Source organism: Entelurus aequoreus, linkage group LG19, assembly GCF_033978785.1.
Source record: "Entelurus aequoreus isolate RoL-2023_Sb linkage group LG19, RoL_Eaeq_v1.1, whole genome shotgun sequence".
Lineage (NCBI taxonomy): Eukaryota > Metazoa > Chordata > Actinopteri > Syngnathiformes > Syngnathidae > Entelurus > Entelurus aequoreus.
The window spans coordinates 8,938,234-8,955,733 of record NC_084749.1 but is presented as its reverse complement, the minus strand read 5'-3'; the positions used below and the strand labels follow the sequence as shown (position 1 = coordinate 8,955,733).

The following is a 17,500-nucleotide window of genomic DNA, read 5'->3' as shown; positions in this document are numbered from 1 at the left end:
CAAGAGCATGATCACACAATACAATGTTATACTAAAGCAGGGGTCACCAACCTTTTTGAAAGCAAGAGCTACTTCTTGGGTAGTGATTAATGCGAAGGGCTACCAGTTTGATACACACTTAAATTAATTGCCAGAAATAGCCAATTTGCTCAATTTACCTTTGACTCTGTGTTATTATTAATAATTAATGATATTTATCTTTGTGGAAACACTGATCATCTTAATGATTTCTCACAATAAATATATATAGAAACAGATAAATATCAATATGCAACACTTTATTTTTATATTTTAGTCTAAGTGCACATTTTTCAAATTGAACATTTTCAAATGATCACTTCTAAAACAGTCTTGTGAAATTACAATATCCCATTTTAACTAGCTAGCCACTAACATTTTTTAACAAATCATGAATTACTTTGCACCATGTTTGTACAAATAATAACTCATGTAAAATACAAAAGTCAACTCTCAAATTTTTAAATAAATCATGTCACACTTTGAACTGGACACCAAATCTGTTATCTGTTTCTTTGTCAGTTAGTGAAGACCAAGTCTTTCAAATATTTTCTTGGATTTTCAAATTCTATTTCAGTTTTGTCTCTCTTAGAATTAAAAATGTCGAGCAAAGCGAGACCAGCTTGCTAGTAAATAAATACAATTTAAAAAATAGAGGCAGCTCACTGGTAAGTGCTGCTATTTGAGCTATTTTTACAACAGGCCAGCGGGCTACTCATCTGGTCCTTACGGGCTACCTGGTGCCCGCGGGCACCGCGTTGGTGACCCCTGTACTAAAGCATCAAAGTATATCAAAAATATATGCATTCTCTACAGTTATTACAGTCACCATTGCAACTTTTTCTTGTTACATTTCACCTGTTTGCTCTTTCATTCCACTTTTTTTACTGTATGTTATTTTTTGTAACAATATCTTTAGAATGTGCTGCGGAATGCAAATGGCCCCCCGGGCCGCATTTTGGACACCTCTGCACTAAATTACCGTATTTTTCCGACTATAAGGCGCACTTAAAATCCTTTAATTTTCTCAAAAGTCGACAGTGCGCCTTATAACCCGGTGCGCCTAATGTACGGGATAATACTGGTTGTGCTTACCGACCTCGGAGCAATTTTATTTGGTACATGGTCTAATGATAAGTGTGACCAGTAGATGGCAGTCACACATAAGAGATATGTGTAGACTGCAATATGACGACAGTCACACATAAGAGATACGTGTAGACCGCAATATAACTCAAGTAAGCAACACCAACATTTTAAATATTCCATTGTAAATATAGAACATTACATATGGCACTCAAACATTTTTCAAAATGTTTTAGTACGACTTTGGTAAGCTATGAAGCCACACCGCTTGATGGATTGCCGGCGCATTAAACATAGGATAATTATTATGGTGTGTGTATAAGGTAAGACATATTATCTGGCCTTTTGTTTCACAATATTATGCAAAAGCAACTTGTTTTACCTTCTGTGTTGAAATGAGTTCCCAGCGAGAAGACCAAAAGCTGTCTTTGAACCTACCAAGAGTAAGGCTTGTAAAACTCCACTGTGTAAGGGGGGAAGCAACATGAAGGTGTTTCTGTTTTCTTTCATGTATTATAATCAACAGAAAGATATTGTCTGACCCAAGAACCACAAAGGCGAAGAGGAAGCAGGACCAGACTCCCCTCCAGGCGACCTCTATTCTAACTGTTTTACGAACCTCTTTTTGAACTGGTTTACGAACCTCTTTTTGAACTCTTTTACAACCTCTTTTTTGAACCGACCTTTTCCGTGAACTGTTTACGACCTTTGTCCTTTAGAAACAGCTAAGGCCATGTGATTAGGGAAGGTCCAAATAAAACAAGGAGGCGTGCAATCTTTTGGCAGAGCGTAATGACACTGTACAAGGGTACAGGTGTCCAAGCGTCTCTCCTCAAATTGTATCTAAGTTATAACAAAACTTTGTGTTTCAATGAGTTCCCGGCGAGAGGACCAAAGCTGTCTTTGATCCTACCAAGAAGAATGCTTGTAAAACTCCACTGTGTAGGTCGGGAAGCAACATGAAGGTGTTCTGTTTCTTTGATGTATTGTAATCCACAGAAAGATTTTGTCTTGACCCGAGAACTACAAAGCGGAGCGGAAGCAGGATCAGACTCCCCTCCAGGCGACCTGTTCTTTGAACTGTTTTACGACCTTTTCTTTGAACTGTTTTGTAACCAAAGGCAGTGGCTGTTTACGACCCCCATCCCTTAGAAACAGCTGTTGCCTTGTAATCAGGGAAAGTCCAAATAAAAGAGGAGGCGTACAATCTTTCGTCAGAGCGTGGTGAGACTGTCCAAAGAGTACAGTCCAGACGTCTCTCCTCAATTGAGCCAAATTGAATTCTGTCTCTTTTTAATATCTTGCTTCTTGTCTTGTTTAATAGATGTCATCAGTGTTTGAACCTGACAATGGGTGAATGTGGAAGTAGTGTCAAAGCGCTTTGAGTACTTTTAGGGTAGAAAAGCGCTATACAAGTATAACCCATTTATCTATTTTCATACAAAAGGTGCACCGGATTATAAGGCGCATTAAAGGGGTCATATTATTATGATTGTGTTTGCTTTTATTTCAACAATATACCGTAGACCAGTGGTCCCCAACCTTTTTGTAGCTGGGGACCGGTCAACGCTAGAAAACCGGGGTGCAATTTCTTTTCTTTTTTTTCATTAAGAAATACAATCATGTGTGCTTACGGACTGTATCCCTGCAGACTGTATTGATCTATATTGATATATAATTAGAGATGCCGATATATGCGTTAAAATGTAATATCGGAAATTATCGGTATCGTTTTTTTTATTATCGGTATCATTTTTTTTGTTTTTGTTTTTTTTAATTAAATCAACATAAAAAACACAAGATACACTTACAATTAGTGCACCAACCCAAAAAACCTCCCTCCCCCTTTCTTTCTGTTATCAATATTCTGGTTCCTACATTATATATCAATATATATCAATACAGTCTGCAAGGGATACAGTCCGTAAGCACACATGATTGTGCGTGCTGCTGGTCCACTAATAGTACTAACCTTTAACAGTTAATTTGACTAATTTTCATTCATTACTAGTTTCTATGTAACTCTTTTTATATTGTTGTACTTTCTTTTTTATTCAAGAAAATGTTTTTAATTTATTTATCTTATTTTATTATTTTTTTTAAAAAGTACCTTATCTTCACCATACTTGGTTGTCCAAATTAGGCATAATAATGTGTTAATTCCATGACTGCATATATCGGTTGATATCGGTATCGGTTGATATCAGTATCGGTAATTAAAGAGTTGGACAATATCGGAATATCGGATATCGGCAAAAAGCCATTATCGGACATCCCTATATATAATGTATATATTGTGTTTTTTATGTTGATTTAATTAAAATTAAACATTTTTTTTTTTAAAAAAACATTTTTTATTTCTTGCGCGGCCCGGTACCAATCGGGGGTTGGGGACCACTGCCGTAGACCAACAGAACTCGAGCTGTGGTCCACAAATGGCCCTTGGCCACACTTTGGACACCTCTGCACTAAATGATATCTTTTTGCCGGTTTTTTTTCTTGCATAATTTCTTGTTTTGTTCGCTTGTAGTTCCACAATATACTGCAGGCCAACATAACTCTTCTTGTTTGAGGGGAAGCTGAGACAGCTTTAGATAGGGCAGCTTTAATCTGAGAGGATGGTGCGGGATCCAAAGTATTCATCCTGGATGAAGAATGGTTTCGCTCTATTCTGGGGCAAGAAATGTCAGCATGTTCAGAAGCAAATAAGAGCGTCCTGCGCCAGTAAAGTTGATGTGAAAGAACAAATCATTAAAACGACGACTGAAGAGTTTGATGAGCGACGCACACAGAAAGCAGGCTAACATTGCTATCCAAGTGTTTGAGTCCTATTTTTGGCGGCGTGTATTTTCCCAGCTGCGACAGGGGCGTGCACGTGAACCCCGCGCACGAGGCGACAGCTGAAGTGGGTAACGCTCGCCTGGAAATGCGCGTTCACGAGAGAGCGGGCGACTTTTTCCGGAAGGCGCACGTGACGGCAGCAGTAACTCCACTCTGCGCACTTTGCTACACGCCGACCTTCTCGGGAATTATTACCTTTTTTTGGACGTAAACGCCAGCAGCACTAAGGGAGTAAGTACGTTCTTTGTTTACCAGACAAACATTTATAAACTATCATTATTTTTCATTTAAAAACAATTAGTATTTGTCATTGTGTGGAATAGGTATGTGTTCAAACTTGATAAATATCAATGTTTTTATTGAATGTATTGTTTCAAGTTGCTGATAAAAATAGAGAGAAGTGTTACCAGAAAGGTATGTGCTATGACAGGGGTGTCCAAAAGTGCGGTCCGGGGGCCATTTTTGGCCTGCAGCACATTGTCGAAAAAAAAAAAAAAAAAAAAAAGTAAGACAAAAGCTGTAAAAGCTGAAAAATAACTAATAAATTAAACAATTTTTCATATTTAAATGTTCAGGAAATGTCTGTTTTAAGTTTTTTTTTCCCAAAACAAAAAGATAAAATAGCCCACGCGTGCTTTGTAGGGGACTGAATCTTTGGGGACCTAACGATTCCATCCAATTCCGATTCGATTCAGAGTCGATTCTTGATTTGCAATGTATTATTTGGTACAATAATTAAAGTTAAGTTAAAGTTAAAGTACCAATGATTGTCACAGACACACTAGGTGTGGTGAAATGTGTCCTCTGCATTTGACTCATCCCCTTGTTCACCCGCTGGGAGGTGAGGGGAGCAGTGAGCAGCATCGGTGGCTGCGCCCGGGAATCATTTTTGGTGATTTAACCCCCAATTCCCACCCTTGATGCTGAGTGCCAAGCAGGGAGGTAATGGCTCCCATTTTTATAGTCTTTGGTATGACTCGGCCGGGGTTTGGACTCACAACCTACTGATCTCAGGGCGGACACTCTAACCACTACACCACTGAGTTATATATATTATAATGAAACCTTTTCGAAACAGGATACAGTTTAGAAAGGCTCCTTCTGGTTGCATGGAGATGGCCTGAAAACATATTTTTTTAAATGTATACTATTTTTTTTTCTTTTTATAAAAAAATAAAATTATGAATTATGAATCGATCTAAAATTTTAATCAACATCAGATGCGGATCGATTTTTTTGTGCAGCCCTAGTAAAAATGTAGGAAAAATAGCACACAAAAACATAATGTAATGAAAAAAATCTGAAAATTTGATCCAAACGTTGAAAAGTCTAAGTATGTGAGGGACATTTTGATATATTTTTTTTAAATGCTACAAACAGAATTATATATCAAAACTTGTGTTATAAGTGACAAAATGTAAAATGTCAGCTTTTTGTCATTAAAGTTAAGTTAAAGTTAAAGTACCAATGATAGTCACACACACACTATGAGTTGGGAAATTGTGTTAGATGTAAATATAAACGGAATACAATGATTTGCGAATCATTTTCAAGCCATATTCAGTTGAATATGCTACAAAGACAACATATTTGATGTTCAAACTCATAAACTTTTTTTTTTTTTTTTCAAATAATAATTAACTTAGAATTTCATGGCTGCAACACGTGCCAAAGTAGTCAGGAAAGGGCATGTTCACCACTGTGCTACATGGCCTTTCCTTTTAACAACACTCAGTAAAGGTTTGGGAACTGAGGAGACACATTTTTGAAGCTTCTCAGGTGGAATTCTTTCCCATTCTTGCTTGATGTACAGCTTAAGTTGTTCAACAGTCCGGGGGTCTCCCTTGTGCTATTTTAGGCTTCATAATGCGCCACACATTTTCAATGGGAGACAGGTCTGGACTACAGGCAGGCCAGTCTAGTACCCGCACTCTTTTACTATGAAGCCACGTTGATGTAACACATGGTTTGGCATTGTCTTGCTGAAATAAGCAGGGGCGTCCATGGTAACGTTGCTTGGATGGCAACATATGTTGCTCCAAAAGCTGTATGTACCTTTCAGCATTAATGGTGCCTTCACAGATGTGTAAGTTACCCATGTCTTGGGCACTAATACACCCCCATACCATCACACATACTGGCTTTTACACTTTGCGCCTATAACAATCCGGATGGTCCAGAGGACACGACGTCCACAGTTTCCAAAAACAATTTGAAATGTGGACTCGTCAGACCACAGAACACTTTTCCACTTTGTATCAGTCCATCTTAGATGAGCTCAGGCCCAGCGAAGCCGACGGCGTTTCTGGGTGTTGTTGATAAACGGTTTTCCCCTTGCATAGGAGAGTTTTAACTTGCACTTACAGATGTAACGACCAACTGTAGTTACTGACAGTGGGTTTCTGAAGTGTTCCTGAGCCCATGTGGTGATATCCTTTACACACTGATGTCGCTTGTTGATGCAGTACAGCCTGAGGGATGGAAGGTCACGGGCTTAGCTGCTTACGTGCAGTGATTTCTCCAGATTCTCTGAACCCTTTGATGATATTACGGAGCGTAGATGGTGAAATCCCTAAATTCCTTGCAATAGCTGGTTGAGAAAGGTTTTTCTTAAACTGTTCAACAATTTGCTCACGCATTTGTTGACAAAGTGGTGACCCTCGCCCCATCCTTGTTTGTGAATGACTGAGCATTTCATGGAATCTACTTTTATACCCAATCATGGCACCCACCTGTTCCCAATTTGCCTGTTCACCTGTGGGATGTTCCAAATAAGTGTTTGATGAGCATTCCTCAACTTTATCAGTATTTATTGCCACCTTTCCCAACTTCTTTGTCACGTGTTGCTGGCATCAAATTCTAAAGTTAATGATTATTTGCACAAAAAAAAATGTTTATAAGTTTGAACATCAAATATGTTGTCTTTGTAGCATATTCAACTGAATATGGGTTGAAAAGGATTTGCAAATCATTGTATTCCGTTTATATTTACAACTCACATAATTTCCCAACTCATATGGAAACGGGGTTTGTACATAAACATACATACACATATTTATATATTTATATATATATATATATATACACTACCGTTCAAAAGTTTGGGGTCACCCAAACAATTTTGTGGAATAGCCTTCATTTCTAAGAACAAGAATAGACTGTCGAGTTTCAGATGAAAGTTTTCTTTTTCTGGCCATTTTGAGCGTTTAATTGACCCCACAAATGTGATGCTCCAGAAACTCAATCTGCTCAAAGGAAGGTCAGTTTTGTAGCTTCTGTAACGAGCTTAACTGTTTTCAGATGTGTGAACATGATTGCGCAAGGGTTTTCTAATCATCAATTAGCCTTCTGAGCCAATGAGCAAACACATTGTACCATTAGAACACTGGAGTGATAGTTGCTGGAAATGGGCCTCTATACACCTATGTAGATATTGCACCAAAAACCAGACATTTGCAGCTAGAATAGTCATTTACCACATTAGCAATGTATAGAGCGTATTTCTTTAAAAGTTAAGACTAGTTTAAAGTTATCTTCATTGAAAAGTACAGTGCTTTTCCTTCAAAAATAAGGACATTTCAATGTGACCCCAAACTTTTGAACGGTAGTGTATATATATATATATATACACACACACACACGTCCATATATATATATATATATACATAAATACACACACGTATGTTAAGTTAAAGTACCCATGATTTTCACACACACACTAGGTGTGGCGAAATTATTCTCTGCATTTGACCCATCACCCTTGATCACCCCATGGGAGGTGAGGGGAGCAGTGAGCAGCAGCGGTGGCCACGCCCGGGAATAATTTTTGGTGATTTAACCCCCAATTCCAACCCTTGATGCTGAGTGTCAAGCAGGGAGGTAATGGCTCCCATTTTTATAGTCTTTGGTATGTGTATATATATATATATATATATATATATATATATATATATATATATATATATATATATATATATATATATATATATATATATATATATATATATATATACATATACACATACATACACACACATGTATATATATATATATATATATATATATATATATATATATATATATGGGCGGTATAGCTCGGTTGGTAGAGTGGCCGTGCCATCAACCTGAGGGTTGCAGGTTCGATCCCCGCTTCCGCCATCCTAGTCACTGCCGTTGTGTCCTTGGGCAAGACACTTTACCCACCTGCTCCCAGTGCCACCCACACTGGTTTAAATGTAACTTAGATATTGGGTTTTCACTATGTAAAGCGCTTTGAGTCACTAGAGAAAAGCGCTATATAATTATAATTCACTTCACTTCACTATATATACATATACACATACATACACACACATGTATATATATATATATATATATATATATATATATATATATATATATATATATATATATATATATATATATATATATATATATATATATATATATATATATATATATATATATATATATATATATATGTCTTAATTAGATTATCCAAAAAATAGTGCTCGATACCGTGGTAGAGCGTAATATGTATGTGTGGGAAAAAAATCACAAGACTATTTCATCTCAGAGATGAAATAGTCTTGTGATTTTTTTCCCACACATACATATATATATATATATATATATATATATATATATATATATATATATATATATATATATATATATATATATATATATATATATATATATATATATATACACACATGTGTATGTGTGTATGTATGTACATACATTTTCTAGCACTTATTCCTTTCAGGGTGATTGGGGGGCTGGAGCCTATCCCACCTGCACTTGTACACCCTGGACAAGTTGCTACCTCATCTCAGGACCAACACAGATCGATTTTTTGAAAAGTTATGAGTTTTGTATCGGGACGAATAACAATAGCGATTGGGATGTAAATCTATTTTTTTGTACACCCTAATACTTTTGTTTGGACACTTATTCAGTAATGCTATGTTCAGGTTGACTTCAATGACAGAAATAGATGTACAAGATGTATGACTTGTCTATGTATGATACATGAATCCAATAGAAAGAAATGACTGAAATTAAAAGAAAAGTCTGGTAAAATCATAAAATCATTTTAAGGGAGTAGAATTGAGAGTTTCTTAGCAGTTCAATGATTGCCTTAAAAAGTGTTAATTGAGATAAATATCACAAGCTGGTTAGTCTAGAAGAGTGGTCAAGAGTCTAGCTGGTTAGTCTAGAAGAGTGGTCAAGAGTCTAGCTGGTTAGTCTAGAAGAGTGGTTAAGAGTCTAGCTGGTTAGTGTAAAAGAGTGGTCAAGAGTCTAGCTGGTTAGTCTAGAAGAGTGGTTAAGAGTCTAGCTGGTTAGTGTAAAAGAGTGGTCAAGAGTCTAGCTGGTTAGTCTAGAAGAGTGGTTAAGAGTCTAGCTGGTTAGTGTAAAAGAGTGGTCAAGAGTCTAGCTGGTTAGTCTACAAGAGTGGTTAAGAGTCTAGCTGGTTAGTGTAAAAGAGTGGTTGAGAGTCTAGCTGGTTAGTGTAAAAGAGTGGTTAAGAGTCTAGCTGGTTAGTCTAGAAGAGTGGTTAAGAGTCTAGCTGGTTAGTGTAAAAGAGTGGTCAAGAGTCTAGCTGGTTAGTCTAGAAGAGTGGTTAAGAGTCTAGCTGGTTAGTGTAAAAGAGTGGTAAAGAGTCTAGCTGGTTAGTCTAGAAGAGTGGTTAAGAGTCTACCTGGTTAGTCTAGAAGAGTGGTTAAGAGTCTAGCTGGTTAGTGTAAAAGAGTGGTCAAGAGTCTAGCTGGTTAGTCTAGAAGAGTGGTTAAGAGTCTAGCTGGTTAGTGTAAAAGAGTGGTTGAGAAGTATGTCAGCTCACTGATAAAGAGCAAGGCTGCAGTCTGGACATGTTGTCAAGGGTCTGTGGGCCCACATGTGGGTGCCAATGTGAGGGGGGCCAACTGCCTATCGGTTATCACAAATAGCCATGATCACATCACCAGCCCCCAGGGGCCATAAATAGCAGCCAGCAGGCCCCCACTGTCTTTACTGACATATATCAAAAAACACCAAGAGGCTTTTTAATTCATTGCTTTTCAAATATTTTGCTCTCAGATATTAGCCATAGAACATTTTTAAGTTGTCATTCATTTCTTTGATCATTTTTTAACTATGGTACTTCGTCATTTTGGTATGTTCCGATGCCAAATAAATACAGTGCAGGTCTATATGTCAAATAAATACAGTACAGGGCTAGGTGTCAAATAAATACAGTACAGGGCTTGGTGTCAAATAAATACAGTACAGGGCTAGGTGTCAAATAAATACAGTACAGGGCTAGGTGTCAAATAAATACAGTACAGGGCTAGGTGTCAAATAAATACAATACAGGGCTAGATGTCAAATAAATACAGTAAAGGGCTTGGTGTCAAATAAATACAGTACAGGGCTAGGTGTCAAATAAATACAGTACAGGTCTATGTATCAAATAAATACAGTACAGGGCTAGATGTCAAATAAATACAGTACAGGGCTAGGTGTCAAATAAATACAGTACAGGCCAAAGTGTCAAATAAATACAGTACAGGGCTAGGTGTCAAATAAATACAATACAGGGTTAGATGTCAAATTAATACAGTACAGGGCTAGGTGTCAAATAAATACAGTAGAGGGCTAGGTGTCAAATAAATACAGTAGAGGGCTAGATGTCAAATACATACAGTGCAGGGCTAGGTGTCAAATAAATACAGTAGAGGGCTAGATGTCAAATACATACAGTGCAGGGCTAGGTGTCAAATAAATACAGTACAGGGCTAGATGTCAAATATATACAGTAGAGGGCTAGATGTCAAATAAATACAGTACAGGGCTAGATGTCAAATAAATACAGTACAGGGCTAGGTGTCAAATAAATACAGTACAGGTCTATGTATCAAATAAATACAGTACAGGGCTAGGTGTCAAATAAATACAGTACAGGGCTAGATGTCAAATAAATACAATACAGGGCTAGGTGTCAAATAAATACAGTACAGGTCTATGTATCAAATAAATACAGTACAGGTCTAGGTGTCAAATAAATACAGTACAGGGCTAGGTGTCAAATAAATACAGTACAGGCCTAGGTGTCAAATAAATACAGTACAGGGCTAGGTGTCAAATAAATACAATACAGGGCTAGATGTCAAATTAATACAGTACAGGGCTAGGTGTCAAATAAATACAGTAGAGGGCTAGATGTCAAATACATACAGTGCAGGGCTAGATGTCAAATAAATACAGTAGAGGGCTAGATGTCAAATACATACAGTGCAGGGCTAGGTGTCAAATAAATACAGTACAGGGCTAGGTGTCAAATAAATACAGTAGATGGCTAGATGTCAAATACATACAGTACAGGGCTAGATGTCAAATACATACAGTACAGGGCTAGATGTCAAATAAATACAGTAGAGGGCTAGATGTCAAATACATACAGTGCAGGGCTAGGTGTCAAATAAATACAGTACAGGGCTAGGTGTCAAATAAATACAGTAGATGGCTAGATGTCAAATACATACAGTACAGGGCTAGATGTCAAATACATACAGTACAGGGCTAGGTGTCAAATAAATACAATACAGGGCTAGATGTCAAATAAATACAGTACAGGGCTAGGTGTCAAATAAATACAGTAGAGGGCTAGAGGTCAAATAAATACAGTACAGGGCTAGGTGTCAAATAAATACAGTACAGGGCTAGATGTCAAATAAATACAGTACAGGGCTAGATGTCAAATAAATACAGTACAGGGCTAGGTGTCAAATAAATACAGTAGAGGGCTAGAGGTCAAATAAATACAGTACAGGGCTAGGTGTCAAATAAATACAGTACAGGGCTAGGTGTCAAATAAATACAGTACAGGGATAGGTGTCAAATAAATACAATACAGGGCTAGATGTCAAATTAATACAGTACAGGGCTAGGTGTCAAATAAATACAGTAGAGGGCTAGATGTCAAATACATACAGTGCAGGGCTAGGTGTCAAATAAATACAGTAGAGGGCTAGATGTCAAATACATACAGTGCAGGGCTAGGTGTCAAATAAATACAATACAGGGCTAGATGTCAAATAAATACAGTACAGGGCTAGGTGTCAAATAAATACAGTACAGGGCTAGGTGTCAAATAAATACAGTACAGGTCTATGTATCAAATAAATACAGTACAGGGCTAGGTGTCAAATAAATACAGTACAGGTCTATGTATCAAATAAATACAGTACAGGGCTAGGTGTCAAATAAATACAGTACAGGGCTAGGTGTCAAATAAATACAGTACAGGGCTAGGTGTCAAATAAATACAGTACAGGTCTATGTATCAAATAAATACAGTACAGGGCTAGGTGTCAAATAAATACAGTACAGGTCTATGTATCAAATAAATACAGTACAGGGCTAGGTGTCAAATAAATACAATACAGGGCTAGATGTCAAATAAATACAGTACAGGGCTATGTGTCAAATAAATACAGTAGAGGGCTGGATGTCAAATAAATACAGTGCAGGGCTAGGTGTCAAATAAATACAGTACAGGGCTAGATGTCAAATAAATACAGTACAGGGCTAGGTGTCAAATAAATACAGTAGAGGGCTAGAGGTCAAATAAATACAGTACAGGGCTAGGTGTCAAATAAATACAGTACAGGGCTAGGTGTCAAATAAATACAGTACAGGGATAGGTGTCAAATAAATACAATACAGGGCTAGATGTCAAATTAATACAGTACAGGGCTAGGTGTCAAATAAATACAGTAGAGGGCTAGATGTCAAATACATACAGTGCAGGGCTAGGTGTCAAATAAATACAGTAGAGGGCTAGATGTCAAATACATACAGTGCAGGGCTAGGTGTCAAATAAATACAATACAGGGCTAGATGTCAAATAAATACAGTACAGGGCTAGGTGTCAAATAAATACAGTACAGGGCTAGGTGTCAAATAAATACAGTACAGGTCTATGTATCAAATAAATACAGTACAGGGCTAGGTGTCAAATAAATACAGTACAGGTCTATGTATCAAATAAATACAGTACAGGGCTAGGTGTCAAATAAATACAGTACAGGGCTAGGTGTCAAATAAATACAGTACAGGTCTATGTATCAAATAAATACAGTACAGGGCTAGGTGTCAAATAAATACAATACAGGGCTAGATGTCAAATAAATACAGTACAGGGCTATGTGTCAAATAAATACAGTAGAGGGCTGGATGTCAAATAAATACAGTGCAGGGCTAGGTGTCAAATAAATACAGTACAGGGCTAGATGTCAAATAAATACAGTACAGGGCTAGGTGTCAAATAAATACAGTACAGGGCTAGGTGTCAAATAAATACAATACAGGGCTAGATGTCAAATAAATACAGTACAGGGCTATGTGTCAAATAAATACAGTAGAGGGCTAGATGTCAAATAAATACAGTAGAGGGCTAGATGTCAAATAAATACAGTGCAGGGCTAGGTGTCAAATAAATACAGTACAGGGCTAGGTGTCAAATAAATACAATACAGGGCTGGATGTCAAATAAATACAGTACAGGGCTATGTGTCAAATAAATACAGTAGAGGGCTAGATGTCAAATAAATACAGTAGAGGGCTAGATGTCAAATAAATACAGTGCAGGGCTAGGTGTCAAATAAATACAGTACAGGGCTAGGTGTCAAATAAATACAGTACAGGGCTAGATGTCAAATAAATACAGTACAGGGCTAGGTGTCAAATAAATACAGTACAAGGCTAGATGTCAAATAAATACAGTACAGGGCTCAGTGTCAAATAAATACAGTACAGGGCTAGATGTCAAATAAATACAGTACATGGCTAGGTGTCAAATAAATACAGTACATGGCTAGGTGTCAATTAAATACAGTACAGGTCTAGATGTAAAATAAATACAGTACATGGCTAGGTGTCAAATAAATACAGTACATGGCTAGGTGTCAATTAAATACAGTACAGGTCTAGATGTAAAATAAATACAGTACATGGCTAGGTGTCAAATAAATACAGTACATGGCTAGGTGTCAAATAAATACAGTACATGGCTAGGTGTCAATTAAATACAGTACAGGTCTAGATGTAAAATAAATACAGTACAGGGCTAGATGTAAAATAAATACAGTACAGGGCTAGATGTCAAATAAATACAGTACATGGCTAGGTGTCAATTAAATACAGTACAGGTCTAGATGTAAAATAAATACAGTACATGGCTAGGTGTCAAATAAATACAGTACATGGCTAGGTGTCAATTAAATACAGTACAGGTCTAGATGTAAAATAAATACAGTACATGGCTAGGTGTCAAATAAATACAGTACATGGCTAGGTGTCAAATAAATACAGTACATGGCTAGGTGTCAATTAAATACAGTACAGGTCTAGATGTAAAATAAATACAGTACATGGCTAGGTGTCAAATAAATACAGTACATGGCTAGGTGTCAATTAAATACAGTACAGGTCTAGATGTAAAATAAATACAGTACAGGGCTAGATGTAAAATAAATACAGTACATGGCTAGGTGTCAAATAAATACAGTACATGGCTAGGTGTCAAGTAAATACAGTACAGGGCTAGGTGTCAAATAAATACAGTACAGGGTGAGTTGTCACGAAACTGGTATCTATTCCGATGTGAACGGTGCCCATCCCTACAGTTATGCATGTCATTTTCAGCAAGGCTAAAAAAGATGTTATACATACAAAAAAGTTCCTGTAGTCCAACAAGCTTATTTCTAAACTTCCATCCAGCTTCAGGAAAAAGCTAGTGATAAATTATTTAAAAAATAATATTTTGCTTCCCTTTTTTTTTATCTGTCCAAAGCTTTTGTTTTAAGCATAGCCTTGTTTGTTTGGGACTGTCTAGTCGAGTTGTTTGTTTGGGACTATCTAGTCGTGTTGTTTGTTTGGGACTAACTAGTCGTGTTGTTTGTTTGGGACTGTCTAGTCGAGTTGTTTGTTTGGGACTATCTAGTCGTGTTGTTTGTTTGGGACTGTCTAGTCGTGTTGTTTGTTTGGGACTGTCTAATCGTGTTGTTTGTTTGGGACTGTCTAGTCGAGTTGTTTGTTTGGGACTATCTAGTCGTGTTGTTTGTTTGGGACTGTCTAGTCGTGTTGTTTGTTTGGGACTGTCTAATCGTGTTGTTTGTTTGGGACTGTCTAGTCGTGTTGTTTGTTTGGGACTGTCTAATCGTGTTGTTTGTTTGGGACTGTCTAATCGTGTTGTTTGTTTGGGACTGTCTAGTCGTGTTGTTTGTTTGGGACTGTCTAGTCGTGTTGTTTGTTTGGGACTGTCTAATCGAGTTGTTTGCTTGGGACTATGTAATCGTGTTGTTTGTTTGGGACTGTCTAGTCGAGTTGTTTGTTTGGGACTATCTAGTCGCGTTGTTTGTTTGGGACTATCTAGTCGTGTTGTTTGTTTGGGACTGTCTAGTCGTGTTGTTTGTTTGGGACTGTCTAATCGAGTTGTTTGCTTGGGACTATGTAATCGTGTAGTTTGTTTGGGACTATGTAATCGAGTTGTTTGCTTGGGACTATCTAGTCATGTTGTTTGTTTTGGACTGTCTAATCGTGTTGTTTGTTTGGGACTATGTAATCATGTTGTTTGTTTGGGACTGTCTAATCATGTTGTTTGTTTGGGACTGTCTAATAGTGTTGTTTGTTTGGGACTATCTAGCCGTGTTGTTTGTTTGGGACTATCTAGTCGTGTTGTTTGTTTGGGACTATCTAGTCGTGTTGTTTGTTTGGGACTATGTAATCGTGTTGTTTGTTTGGGACTATGTAATCATGTTGTTTGTTTGGGACTGTCTAGTCGTGTTGTTTGTTTGGGACTGTCTAGTCGTGTTGTTTGTTTGGGACTATGTAATCGTGTTGTTTGTTTGGGACTGTCTAGTCGAGTTGTTTGTTTGGGACTATCTAGTCGCGTGGTTTGTTTGGGACTATCTAGTCGTGTTGTTTGTTTGGGACTGTCTAGTCGTGTTGTTTGTTTGGGACTGTCTAATCGAGTTGTTTGCTTGGGACTATGTAATCGTGTAGTTTGTTTGGGACTATGTAATCGAGTTGTTTGCTTGGGACTATCTAGTCATGTTGTTTGTTTTGGACTGTCTAATCGTGTTGTTTGTTTGGGACTATGTAATCATGTTGTTTGTTTGGGACTGTCTAATAGTGTTGTTTGTTTGGGACTGTCTAGCCGTGTTGTTTGTTTGGGACTATCTAGCCGTGTTGTTTGTTTGGGACTATCTAGTCGTGTTGTTTGTTTGGGACTATGTAATCGTGTTGTTTGTTTGGGACTATGTAATCGTGTTGTTTGTTTGGGACTGTCTAATCATGTTGTTTGTTTGGGACTGTCTAGTCGTGTTGTTTGTTTGGGACTGTCTAATCGTGTTGTTTGCTTGGGACTATGTAATCGAGTTGTTTGCTTGGGACTATGTAATCGTGTTGTTTGTTTCGGACTATGTAGTCGTGTTGTTTGTTTGGGACTGTCTAGTCGTGTTGTTGTTTGGGACTGTCTAGTTGTGTTGTTTGTTTGGGACTGTCTAGTTGTGTTGTTTGTTTGGGACTGTCTAGTCGTGTTGTTTGTTTGGGACTGTCTAGTCGTGTTGTTTGTTTGGGACTATCTAGTCGTGTTGTTTGTTTGGGACTATCTAGTCGTGTTGTTTGTTTGGGACTATGTAATCGTGTTGTTTTTTTGGGACATGTAATCATGTTGTTTGTTTGGGACTATGTAATCGTGTTGTTTGTTTGGGACTATGTAATCGTGTTGTTTGTTTGTGACTATGTAATGGTGTTGTTTGTTTGGGACTATGTAATCGTGTTGTTTGTTGTGGACTATGTAATCGTGTTGTTTGTTATGGACTATGTAATCGTGTTGTTTGTTTGGGACTATGTAATCGTGTTGTTTGTTTGGGACTATTTAATCGTGTTGTTTGTTTGGGACTATGTAATCGTGTTGTTTGTTTGGGACTATGTAATCGTGTTGTTTGTTGTGGACTATTTAATCGTGTTGTTTGTTTGGGACTATGTAATCGTGTTGTTTGTTTGGGACTATGTAATCGTGTTGTTTGTTTGGGACTATGTAATCGTGTTGTTTGTTGTGGACTATTTAATCGTGTTGTTTGTTTGGGACTATGTAATCGTGTTGTTGGTTTGGGACTATGTAATCGTGTTGTTTGTTGTGGACTATTTAATTGTGTTGTTTGTTGTGGACTATTTAATCGTGTTGTTTGTTTGGGACTATGTAATGGTGTTGTTTGTTTGGGACTATGTAATGGTGTTGTTTGTTGTGGACTATTTAATCGTGTTGATTGTTTGGGACTATGTAATCGAGTTGTTTGCTTGGGACTATGTAATCGAGTTGTTTGCTTGGGACTATGTAATCGTGTTGTTTGTTTCGGACTATGTAGTCGTGTTGTTTGTTTGGGACTGTCTAGTCGTGTTGTTGTTTGGGACTGTCTAGTTGTGTTGTTTGTTTGGGACTGTCTAGTCGTGTTGTTTGTTTGGGACTGTCTAGTCGTGTTGTTTGTTTGGGACTGTCTAGTCGTGT

The 17,500-nt window shown here is 37.5% G+C and overlaps 3 protein-coding genes across 5 annotated transcripts in view; 1 reads left to right on the top strand and 2 right to left on the bottom strand.

The window, feature by feature from the left end:
- The window catches only part of prrg1 (proline rich Gla (G-carboxyglutamic acid) 1), a 113,019-nt gene that overhangs the window by 85,154 nt on the left and 10,365 nt on the right, over positions 1 to 17,500 (bottom strand). The gene's annotated exons all lie outside the window — the stretch shown is intronic.
- Positions 1 to 17,500, bottom strand: part of tab3 (TGF-beta activated kinase 1 (MAP3K7) binding protein 3) — a 62,456-nt gene that overhangs the window by 40,367 nt on the left and 4,589 nt on the right. The gene's annotated exons all lie outside the window — the stretch shown is intronic.
- Positions 4,075 to 17,500, top strand: part of nexn (nexilin (F actin binding protein)) — a 38,208-nt gene continuing 24,782 nt past the window's right edge. For all 3 annotated transcript variants that reach the window (XM_062027799.1, XM_062027798.1, XM_062027797.1), the window contains exon 1: positions 4,075 to 4,176. The gene's annotated coding sequence lies outside the window, so the exon portion shown is untranslated. The remainder of the gene's footprint in view (positions 4,177 to 17,500) is intronic.